This window comes from Ascaphus truei, chromosome 17 (assembly GCF_040206685.1).
Source record: "Ascaphus truei isolate aAscTru1 chromosome 17, aAscTru1.hap1, whole genome shotgun sequence".
In the NCBI taxonomy this organism is placed as follows: Eukaryota; Metazoa; Chordata; class Amphibia; order Anura; family Ascaphidae; genus Ascaphus; species Ascaphus truei.
Window position 1 is genome coordinate 33,329,423 of NC_134499.1, and position 11,991 is coordinate 33,341,413.

Below are 11,991 nucleotides of genomic sequence, written 5' to 3' on the forward strand. Positions count from 1 at the left end.
TCCAAGTAGCCCTTTCACCACGATGTTGGGCACCATTGGAGGTCAGTAATCTTACCAGCCAACTACCATTGCCCGTAATACCTCAAACTTCACGGAGATTTGATAATACAAATTAGGACCAACCTTCCTAAGACATATGTGCCTGCTACATGCTATTATGGTCACATTAACTAATGGGCACCACTAATCAGACAGTGCTGTATAAGGTTTTGCATCCTAACCACCTATAGACTTATTTACACATTGGCTAAAATCACCTAATTCCCCCTAATAATTAGGCTGGTTAGTCTGATTGCAGACCTCACTGAGTGAATCAACTTTTGCCATATTTGCCTCTCTTCATTAGTGACTTACTTCTTATTAGTCAATTGTCATTTCATTCACCCCATTATATATATATATATATATATATATATATATATATATATATATATATATATATATATATATATATATATATATATATATATTAAATATATATATATATATATATATATATATATATAATGGGGTGAATGAAATGACAATATATATATATATATATATATATCTATGCAATATACCTGGGGGTCTGTAAAATGTGTGCAGAGGTATGCAAATGGACTGTTTTAGGGTGAAATTAATATACGGCTTTATTACCTGTTCCTTTAAACAATGTAAACAAAACAAAAAGAAAGACCTACTCTACTTTGGAGAATAATTAGACAGTACTGTATATGCCTTATCTAGCTGTGGCTGGCTGGTTAAGCCAGCTCCCAGTCCCAAAAATATACACACACAGGGCCCACAAACTGGGCCAAAACCACTCGCCCCCCCCCCTTCCCCCCCTTACCTGCGGCGTGATTCTGCCAGCGTCTCCCGGCCTTCTGCTGTCTTGTCGCTTTTAAAATCGTGTTTTTTCCTGCAGCACTATTCAAAATGGCCACGCGACGTCATGATGCCACGGCAACGGGCCGCTATGACGTTACGCAGCGTCCTGTTACCGTGGCAATGCGGTGGCCATTTTGAATAATGCTGCAGGAGAAAAACACGAATTTAAAGACGAAGACGGAAAAGACCGGGAGTCGTCGGGGGACACCGCCGCAGGTAAGCAGTCGACAGTGGCCACAATGCAGTCGCCCCCATGCATATATACACACCCAACAAGAAAGTCTCTTATACATTTCTGTTGTAGCTGTAGGGGAGGGCCTCGCTGCTCTCCTGGGTCAGCACCCTTGTGTGATGTGGAAATGTCTGTGCCCAGGTATATAGAGGTCATCTCCCCTCATGTCTTGCTGCCAACAGTCCTGTGTGCTTCAATACCCTCTCCTCATTGCAGCACCTTGTGTGCCGAGGAAAATCTCTGCAGTCCTCCTTCTCCTTGTCAGCCCAAATGTGCGCTAAGGAATCCCTCTCCTGTGTCTCACATGAGGCTTTTTACGGAGCCATCAGTCCAGGTGGAGACTAGTTAATGCAGTGGCTGCAATTAACACTGCTGGATTCTCAGATCTCTGAGGCTGCTTTATTTAAACAGGGATAAGTCCCTGTTACAGGGACCAAACCACAGTCAGTAGCGTAGAGTGTACAACATTATCAGAATCTTGATAGTCAGGCATGTGGAGAGGGTGCACAATTGGGTATTCCAGTTTCCCTCCATCCCTTGAGGGAAACACATTTCTCTTTGTCTACTCTTAACTGGGAGGATACTGCATTCCAGTTATCAAGAACACGCTTCTCAAACATTTCTAGGATAAGTCGCTCATTTACCAGGCATCAAATGCAACTCATCCTCTAGGAATCGGACTCCTGTCCACGGTTAATCCAGGATATGTTTTACATCCTAAATAAAAGGTTTCAAGTGTGGAATGGTGTCACCAGCTCACATCAGCGCTCCAAAATACTGCGCCTGCTGCTGGCCAACGTTACAAGTCTGTCAGGTTATTCCTCTCTTCTGACATCTTCTCAAACGAATACGCAGAGTAGATATTAATCCGTGTAGCAGTAGTGCTCAGATCAAGATTTTCATTACGGAGAGAGCGGCCTTAGACGATGATTGGATGCTGAAAAGGCCATTTTATCCCTTAATGCAGGGAAGCAAAGAATGTCAGACACACGTGTTCCCAACTGAAAAAATGAGCGCAAAGAAGCACTGTATATTCAATAAGTGACAATTGACAAAAAAGGGGCATAAAAATATAAAGTGAATCTATGAATCAATAAGAGGTTAAAATGTCCCAATGCTCCTGATGCAGATCATGAGGATTTTTCCAACCCCTCTAACAAATGTGGAACGAGTAAGGCGGAGATTAGCGTCCGTGCGATGACGTGAACAGCAGTCCGATCCCCTAGGAAGCCACCCGTAGTGCGCTAGCGATGCGCGGCAGGTTTTTTTTTTTTAAGACACTATTTTTACTTTTCGCGTGGCTGCCGTGTCACGTGAGCGATTCACCCAATGAGGGCGAACCAGCCTTGTGACGCGTCCGCCATCCCAATCGCTGGAAGCGGAGTTCACCCATCGCTCAGGGGGGGGCACACGTGACGCCATGCGCGTGCATGCCCCCACTATACTTTTAGTCTAATAGCGAGCGCAAGCAGGCAAATGATTAAAGTTATTAAATTGTGTGTAACAATACCAGTGAAAGTGCTCAGAATAAGAGTAGGCGCCACTCACATTAAGTGGGTAACATTCAAACCGAAAAGGAGTCCTTGGCAATAGCTTGAACAGGGTCATGGATACAAATATTGATTATGATGTGAACATGAAGACAAAACGAGAGAAGGGCATTGTGTGATACTGTATAACATATAAAACACTACACTGGGCTAATTGTGAGTGTCACCTATATAAAGGCCAGGAGCATATAGACCAGTGGATCTCATGTGACGCTGACCGCTTCAGTCCTCTCTGCTGTGGATACACGAGTCCTCCATTTCAGCGTCTGACGTCACTTACGCCCGTGACAGAGGAACACTGGGGTGTCAGTCTTTTCCGCGTCTGCGTCACCACGGGGAAAGTCCGATAGTCCCAAGAGACGGCAGAGACGAATGATTCTCGTTTTGGAGGTTGGCGCCTGTGGAGACGAGGAAAAGACTGACACCTCAGTGTTGCGGACGTCGCGGTCGGTAGTGACGTCACACGCTGAAATGGATGATTCGTGCATCCACAGCACAGAGGACTGACGCGGTCAGCTTCACGCGAGATCTGTGGTCTAAGCGCTCCTGACCTTTGGTCTAATTGTGAGTTTAACATGTACAGTGTCGTGTTTTAATAATACTACTCGATGCCCTTCTCTTGTTTTTTGTCTTCAAGTTCACACCATAATCAATATTTGTATCCATGACCCTGGTATTCAAGCTATTGCCAAGGATTCATTTTCAGTTTGAATCTTACCCACTTCATGCAAGTAGTGGGTCCTACTCTTGTTTCTGAGCACTTTGTGTGAAGCACTTTGACACACTGGCATTGTGTTGTACATAATTTAATCACTTTAACCATTTAGTGCCTGTTTGCTCTGTTACTTGTTCCACACTTGTGTGGTCCCAGAAGTTACCGGCTGTTTGATCCGATTCACATGACAGAGTGAGAAGTAATAACAAAGTTCTACGTAGAACTGGACCTGCACGGGCGGCCCGACTGGAAGCAGAGTGAGAATGAAGTACAGCACACCCTAATTAGCATGGTCATTAGCAACTCATTTCTCAGCTGGAACTCGCCACTTTAAGTGGTAAATTCCCAGAAACATTAACCCAAATGGCGCCAGAGGTCTCCAGTTCAGTCACAGTGTGTGGGTACCTGGTCACAAACAGGCATCTGGGATCCACAACCAATTAAATAAAAACAACGAAATACACACCAGAGGCAAGGTCACAAGGGGACATGCCCCCATAGTTCCATACAGGGTGTCCCGTAGTGCCAATACTGGACTTTTTAACAGGGCAGGTGTAGGTTGTGATGGAATGTTGAGCAACTTCTACAGAGCTCTCCAAAGCCCACACAGCTGGATGGGTGCAACAAGAGGGATTAAAATAAAACTTTTAAAGAGACGCCCTCCACTTGCCACACCTTGCTAATCACTACTCTCTGCTGGGTTCCATGAGCCCCCTCTTTCCATTTGCCTCCAAAGCAGCTTTAAATCCCCCTCCCCAACCTCAGCGTGCTCCTGCCCCCTTGCATACGATGATGACCCAACACCAGCAATAAATGGACAGTTGTGGCCTTATTCCCTCACCGCACCGGTCACTTTCCACTGCCGGCTTTCAACAAAGCCCGCCTCACCAGATTATATATTTTAAATGGATTACAATGTTTTCCTCCCAAACTGTACGGCAGAACGCAAGGTGCCAAATCAGTGGGAACCTCAAAGGATAACAAGATGGTCCCAAGGGGAAAAAAAAGGAGGATGCGGACAGAACCAGATATGCAAAATAGCTATGCATTTCATTAGTTTAAAAAAAAAAAAAACCCCACCAATGAATAATGAAGGCATATTAATTTATTATGATAAACGGTCACAGTTACAGACTGGCTTTACTTGTAATCAGAAGAAGGTTGAAAGTAGACTGCTGTTTATAACTTTAATCCACAGCCTCGTCCTGTAGAATTGGGACTTGTGCCATACCCCCAGAGAAAGTCATGTTTAGGTGTGCAACAGATTCTAGACCAATGAAAGAAAATTGAGTACTTTCCAGCGGCTCAACACCTTCCTATAAAACTGTACCCAAAAGGAGGTCATTTCGGTCATGGTTCTCTCCGTACATTGCGACATCACTGCGGGGATTTCCTGCTCAGGTGCGCCGTGTAACCAAAAATAAATCCACTCCGAGTGGGCGAGATCCAAAAGCACTAGAGAGAAGTATAATGTGCATTGATTTACCATACGGATGCACGTGCTAATCCACACCTCCCTCTGCTGTGCCAGCAAGGGAGGGCACTGCGCAGGAGCAGACATAAACCAGGGCTCGGAAAGTCACATCTATTACTACACCAAACTCACGCCATTCAAAAGTGGGAAAGAAAATAGCTTTCTGCAACATCGTAGCCCTGGGAAACAGCCAAATATTTAGAGTACAGTAACTAACCCCCCATCCTAGCATGAGAAGAAGTCATTAAAACACCAGCGTATCTGAAGCCAATGCCCTATGAACAGATCTAGTAGATATGGGGTATTCAACGCCAGTCCTCAAGTCGACCCCCCCCCCCCCCCACTTCACAGCAGGTCAGGTTTTCAGGATATCCCTGCTTCAGCAAATGTGGCTCAGAGAGACTCAGTCTTCAAGGCTCAGAGAGACTCAGTCTTCAAGGCTCAGAGAGACTCAGTCTTCAAGGCTCAGAGAGACTCAGTCTTCAAGGCTCAGAGAGACTCAGTCTTCAAGGCTCAGAGAGACTCAGTCTTCAAGGCTCAGAGAGACTCAGTCTTCAAGGCTCAGAGAGACTCAGTCTTCAAGGCTCAGAGAGACTCAGTCTTCAAGGCTCAGAGAGACTCAGTCTTCAAGGCTCAGAGCCACCTGTGCTGAAGCTGGGATATCCTGAAAACATGACCTGTTGGGGGTGGGTGGGCTTGAGCACAGGAGTTGAGGACCCCTGTAGTAGACACAGGACAGCACACCCACCAAGGGATACAGTGAACGGGGTCACAGCCCCCACCCCCCTGCGAGCAGAGGATACTGCCCCGAGGAGGGCAGTTCTAGGTCTCATAGGGACGTTCTCTCTCTAAATCCACATCAAGAAAGATGCAGACGTGATCCAAACCAATGAGTTGTGTGCAGTGTTCCAGATGGTGCAGAGCACAGGGGAGGAAGGAGGGGGGTAAAAAAAAAAAACAACACACACTTTTCAATTTGGTTACAATCATTTCTTGTGATCCTATAAATAGAAGAGAGAGAGGATGGTGGGGGGAGATGAAGAATCTGCACTCACAGCCACAGAACTGAAACATGTGGAGCAGAGGGACGGCTCCCTGCTGAAGTGGGGGTTGGGGGGTCCAATTGTTAAAAGGAAGTTACTGTAGGACACTCTTCCCCCAGAATGAGGGAGGGCGGAAGCATAACCCAATTAATTTGTGGGATGCAGATGGGGAGACAACTGTTGGATGTGAGGCAGGTCTAGCTACAGAGAGATACACACACTTCCGATGTGTAGGTGACAGGAACAGTCTTTGGGGTGGGAGTTACAGACATTACATATCCAGCATACACAAGGACAAACATCACAGGTCAGACAGGACCGGCGATGTGAGAACACAGAGTGTGTTGGTTTGGTGGGATATGGGATAGGAGTATATGGGGGTGCAATATGGGCCACGAGGGAGTCAGTATATGGGGTTCAATATACAGTGCATATATGATCTCAGGTACCTACATAACTGTAAATAGGGTGCAGAAGCCACACTAACATAGCACAACACACATACATATACATACATACATACATACATATATATATATATATATATATATATATATATATATATATATACACACATACATGCACATATATACACACACATACGTATATACACTATTTTAAAAAAGCTTTACAGCAGATATAGCCAATGCTTCTATTTATGGTGGAGCACAGCATAGAGAGAACACATACAGCAGGTCTATAGGGCAATAGATGAGCTCTCTTCAATTGACGTAGCCACCTGACTCCCAGCAACTAGATATATATCATCATTTTTCCAGTGTTTATAACATAACTAAAGTTATTAAATGTACTTAAAGTGACATTACAATAAGCTTGTGGCCCTTCTACTCCTAAAGATTTTCTGAGCTGATCCCTTTAGAGAACTAGTTGAAGAGCCCTTGTCTATAAGGTGCAGGTAACGATAAGTCTGTAGTGGGTAGGTGTGTATACAAGGTGCAGGTATAAATACGCCTATAGGGAGAGGTGTATATTAATCTATAGGGTGCATGTCTGGATAAACCTATAGGTGGTCGGTGTATATTAATCTATAGGGTGCAAGTATAGATACACCAATAGGGGTGTGTGTGTATTAATCTATAGGGTGTATGTCTGGATAAGCCTATATGCATGATGTCTACATAGCCTAGATGTATATTAATCTATAGGGTGCAGGTATAGATACGCCTATATGGGTACGTGTATATAAATCTATAGGGGCAGGTGCCGGCATATTTTTATTATATATGGTGCTGGTACACGCGGGGTCTCTGGTACCTGCCCGCAGGTCACAGCTCTGATCTCGGCCGATTCCGGGCTCGGTTCCAGTAAATCCGAGGCCTCGTCAGGTACATATCCCGAGGACCGGTACTCCCTCACTCCTCACTGCCCGCTATCACCCGGGCTATGTCCCCCGCCTCCCACCCAGGGCTCCTTATATCCCCGCAAAGCTGCTGGGACTTGTAGTCCAGAACCGACCGGGCATCCACCAGCCAAACGAACGCATTACAGCCCCGAAAACTACAACTCCCAGCATCCCCCGCGGCGCGAACCCGGCAACAGCAGCTCTAGGAGACAGAAGGAATCCCGTTACTCGGAGGATGCGATAACTTTTATAAGCGCTGATTGGGTGAGAGGGCACTGACGTCACCAGAGCAACCCCTGAAAGAAGTTTAAAGTGTGCAGTATGTGACTCAGGGCAGAGGGCAGTTATGTAGTGATACACTAAAACACACAGTGATACACACACAGTGATACACACACAGTGATGTAGTGATACACTAACACACACAGTGATACACACACAGTGATACACACAGTTATGTAGTGATACACTAACACACACAGTGATACACACACAGTGATACACACACAGTGATACACACAGTTATGTAGTGATACACTAACACACACAGTGATACACACACAGTGATACACACACAGTGATACACACACAGTTATGTAGTGATACACTAACACACATAGTGATACAGTGATACACACACAGTGATACACACACATTGATACACACACAGTTATGTAGTGATACACTAACACACAGTGATACACACAGTTATGTAGTAATACACTAACACACACACACAGTGATACAGTCATATAGTGATACACTAACACACGGTAATACACAGTCATGTAGTGATACACTAACACACACAGTGAAACATATATATATACACACACAGTGATACAGTCATATAGTGATACACAGTAATGTACAATGACAAACTCATAGTGATACACAGTCAGACAGTCAGACGTACAGTCATATAGTGATACACAACAAAACAGGACGGGACTCCCTAAAGAAAGGAATCTCCGAAACGCCACAAAATGGGGCACTCACAGTAGTGTGCAAAAATATAAAAATACTAGTGTATTTTATGTGGTATAGAGACACCGTGATATACAGGGATACAGTGATATACAGAACAGGGGTCTGTGATACACAGTGATGGTGATATACAGGCATCAGTCATGCATGGATACTGTGGTACATGGCTACAATGATACAGTCATACAGGAATACAGTGATATAGTCATACAGGGATACAGCTATAGTCATACTAAATCCCTGTAAACAGTGATAGTCATAAAGTGACACAGGAACACAGTTACACAGGGGTACAATCATACAGTGATACACAATGACAGTCATACCATGATACAGCCATACATAAATATAGGGATATAGTCATACTGCCATACTGAATTCCTGTATACAGAGAGACACAGTGATACAGGGATATACAGTGACAAAGGAATACAGTGATACAGGGATATACAGTGACACAGTGAGACCGTGAAATAGGGCTACAATGATCGTCATACAGTGACATAGGATCACAGTGATGCAGTCATATCATACAGTGACACAGGGATCCCTTGATATAGGGTTATGTAGGGGATTAACTTTAGGGGTTTTAGTGGTTAGGTAGGGGGGTAACTTTAGGGGTTTTAGTAGTTAGGTAGGGGTTAACTTAAGGGTTTTACGGTTAAGGTCTTTGGGGTAGGGGGTAGCGTTAGTATTAGGGGTTAACATTAGGGGGTTTTATTGTAAGGGTTAAGGTTAGGGATTCACCTTAGCGCCGATGCAGCCATCGGCTGAGTGTCCCTGCGGCGAAACAGCACAAACAAATGTCCTGGACACAAGGTACAGCCAACCTAGTCCTATTAACATATCACAACAGTGAGTGTTGAAGTTACATAGTAACAGCATATTGAGTTGTAAAGAATATTAAGATACCTAAAGGTGAATTTGGGGTGCTGTACCATACACTATATCCCCATAGCCATGGTGTAATGATGTAAAGTGCAAAGATAAAATGCTGCATAATAAGTATTTGATAAGTTCAGAATTACACACAAAAAAATAAAAACATTCATTTTCATAGGCAACCAAGTGAAAAATGTTACTTTAAGGATGATTAATAAAGCCAATAACAATACGTTTGTTTTTTCCATTATGTGGATCTGACCCGTCATATAAAACATTATACAAAAACATTTCCAGCCTTGTAACACGCAGGTCGGGCCGGAGAGGTCTCAATCATTTCAACATTACTGATGCCCCCAGCAGACGCACTTACCAGAACTCCCTCCTACTGTTTCTGTACATTCTCCCTACCTACCAATTAGACTGTAAGCTCTTCGGAGCAGGGACTCCTCTTCCTTAATGTTACTTTTATGTCTGAAGAACTTATTCCCATGACCTGTTATTTATATTATCTGTTATTTATTTGATTACCACATGTATTACTGCTGTGAAGCACTATGTACACTAATGGCGCTATATAAATAAAGACATACAATACAATACAATGTGACACATTTCCCTGGTAAAGAAAAACAAACAGGGAAATACAAAGAAATATTAGCTAATGTGACATATATAACATAGCACTGTTATTAGATAAATATATATTTTATAGCTCTGACAGTGACTGCAGTGCTGCACGTAGAATTTTGCAGGCATCGTGAGCCTGTGCCCCACAGAGCTTACAATCTAAATGATGTTCCCTAAGATACAGGGACTTGCTTAAGGGTACAAGAAGCTGAAAGTGATATTAGAAGCAGGCCCAACCACCTCAAAGGCAGCGGTCTTGCCACTAAACTACTCCTTCAGCCCTAATAGTTCCTCCCAGTCTTCTCCTTCAGGTAAGTAATAAAAGTAAGCACGGTGTCTCCTGAACGTCACTCTGTCCAGCGTCTCCGAACCTCTCATAGCATGTCAGGTGTAAGGGAGGATTGTCCTTCCTCCTCCCAAAACATTGTGCTCACTTGTTTCTTGCACTGATGGTTAAGTGAAAGTGAGGTACGGCAACGCTGTAGTGGTTAAAGGTCCCTTGAGTGGATTAACTTCTTTCTCCTTTCTGCAATGACGATGTAAGAGGCTGGTAACAGGACAGGGTGGCACCCGGTAGGCATGCCCGGGACACCATATTGGAAATTTAAGGACTATATGATCTCCAGCGAGTGTGCGGCAAGAGATTCTTGAAACCTCGCTCCGTGATGGGGACATGGGACGTTTCGATCCCACAGAGGGATCTTCTTCGTGGGGGAAGATCCCGCTGTGGGATCGAAACGTCGGTCTTATGTGTCTGTTATAATACATTTTATCTGTATACTTACCTCTGAGTGCTGTCTCTTCCTTGCTGCCCTGCTGGATGGTAATGTACTCTTTACATTTTTTTATAGGATTAGCACCAGGCCTTTTTGGATTTCTACATTGGAGTTCTAGCTGTTCTCTTTACATATGTATGTGTATATATATATATATATATATATATATATATATATATATATATATATTATTAAGGTTATGGTGGGTAAAAAAAGTGACAAAAACCCTCCACAGTAAAGCATAAAGCAACTGTAAATATTCCTGTATATTCATTTGCATGTCTTAGACAGGTTTGCAATCCTGTCTTTCACCATTATCACCCAGCACACAGCACTTCCACTGCAGCAAGGGATTCTGGGAAATGACACACTATATACATTTTAAGTTATGGTGGGTGAAAAAGGCAAAAAAAAGGCAGGGTTGCAGTCCTATCTAAGACATGTGAATGTGCTCACAAGTCATAATATATATACACATACATACATATATATATATATATATATATATATATATATATATATATATATATATACATATATATATATACCACAATTATTATGAATATACAGGAATATTTACAGTTGCTATATATATATATTTATACATACATACCGCATAATATATTAATTTATTACATACACTGTAATATATTAATGAGCACATCTTGAACACACACACAGCATTTGACACAGCATTTGACACAGTGGACCACCCTCTTCTCCTCCACATTCTCCATACTCTTGGTATTCGGAACAAAGCTCTATCCTGGATCTCATCCTACCTCTCCCATCGTACTTTCAGTGTCTCTTCTGCTAACACCTCCTCCTCCTCTATTGATCTCTCTGTGGGGGTACCCCAGGGCTCTGTCCTGTGACCTCTTCTGTTTTCTCTGTACACACTCTCTCTAGGTGACCTAAAAACATCTTTTGGGTTTAATTATAACCTCTATGCCGACGACACACAAATATACTTTTCAACAGCCGACCTTACACCTGCTATACAAACCAAAGTTTTTGAATGTCTCTCTGCTATATTTTCCTGGATGGCCCTCCGCCGCCTTAAACTCAACATGGCTAAAACAGAGCTCCTCATACTTCCTCCCAAACATGGCCCTACTACCTCCTTCCACATTACTGTTGGAACTACAATCATTCACCCAGTAGCCCAAGCACGCTGCCTAGGGGTCACACTCGAGTCCTCTCTCACATTCGCCCCTCACATTCAAAACATTTCTAAAACTTGTTGCTTTTTCCTCCGCAATATAACAAAGATACGCCCTTTCCTCTGTTGCTCGACTGCTAAAACTCTGACTCAGGCCCTCATTCTCTCCCGTCTTGATTACTGTAACCTCCTGCTGTCCGGCCTTCCTGCCTCTCACCTGTCTCCCCTACAATCTATCCTAAATGCTGCCGCCAGAATCACTCTACTCTTTCCTAGATCTGTCTCAGCATCTCCCCTCATGAAATCC

General features: G+C 43.6%; 1 protein-coding gene across 10 annotated transcripts in view; it reads right to left on the bottom strand.

The window, feature by feature from the left end:
• Positions 1-11,991, bottom strand: part of ITPR1 (inositol 1,4,5-trisphosphate receptor type 1) — a 99,159-nt gene that overhangs the window by 60,412 nt on the left and 26,756 nt on the right. The window contains exon 1 of one of the 10 annotated variants that reach the window (XM_075574704.1): positions 7,160-7,304. The exons of the other annotated variants lie outside the window; for them this stretch is intronic. The gene's annotated coding sequence lies outside the window, so the exon portion shown is untranslated. Of the gene's footprint in view, positions 1-7,159; positions 7,305-11,991 lie in introns of those variants that run through there. 10 annotated transcript variants of the gene reach the window in all.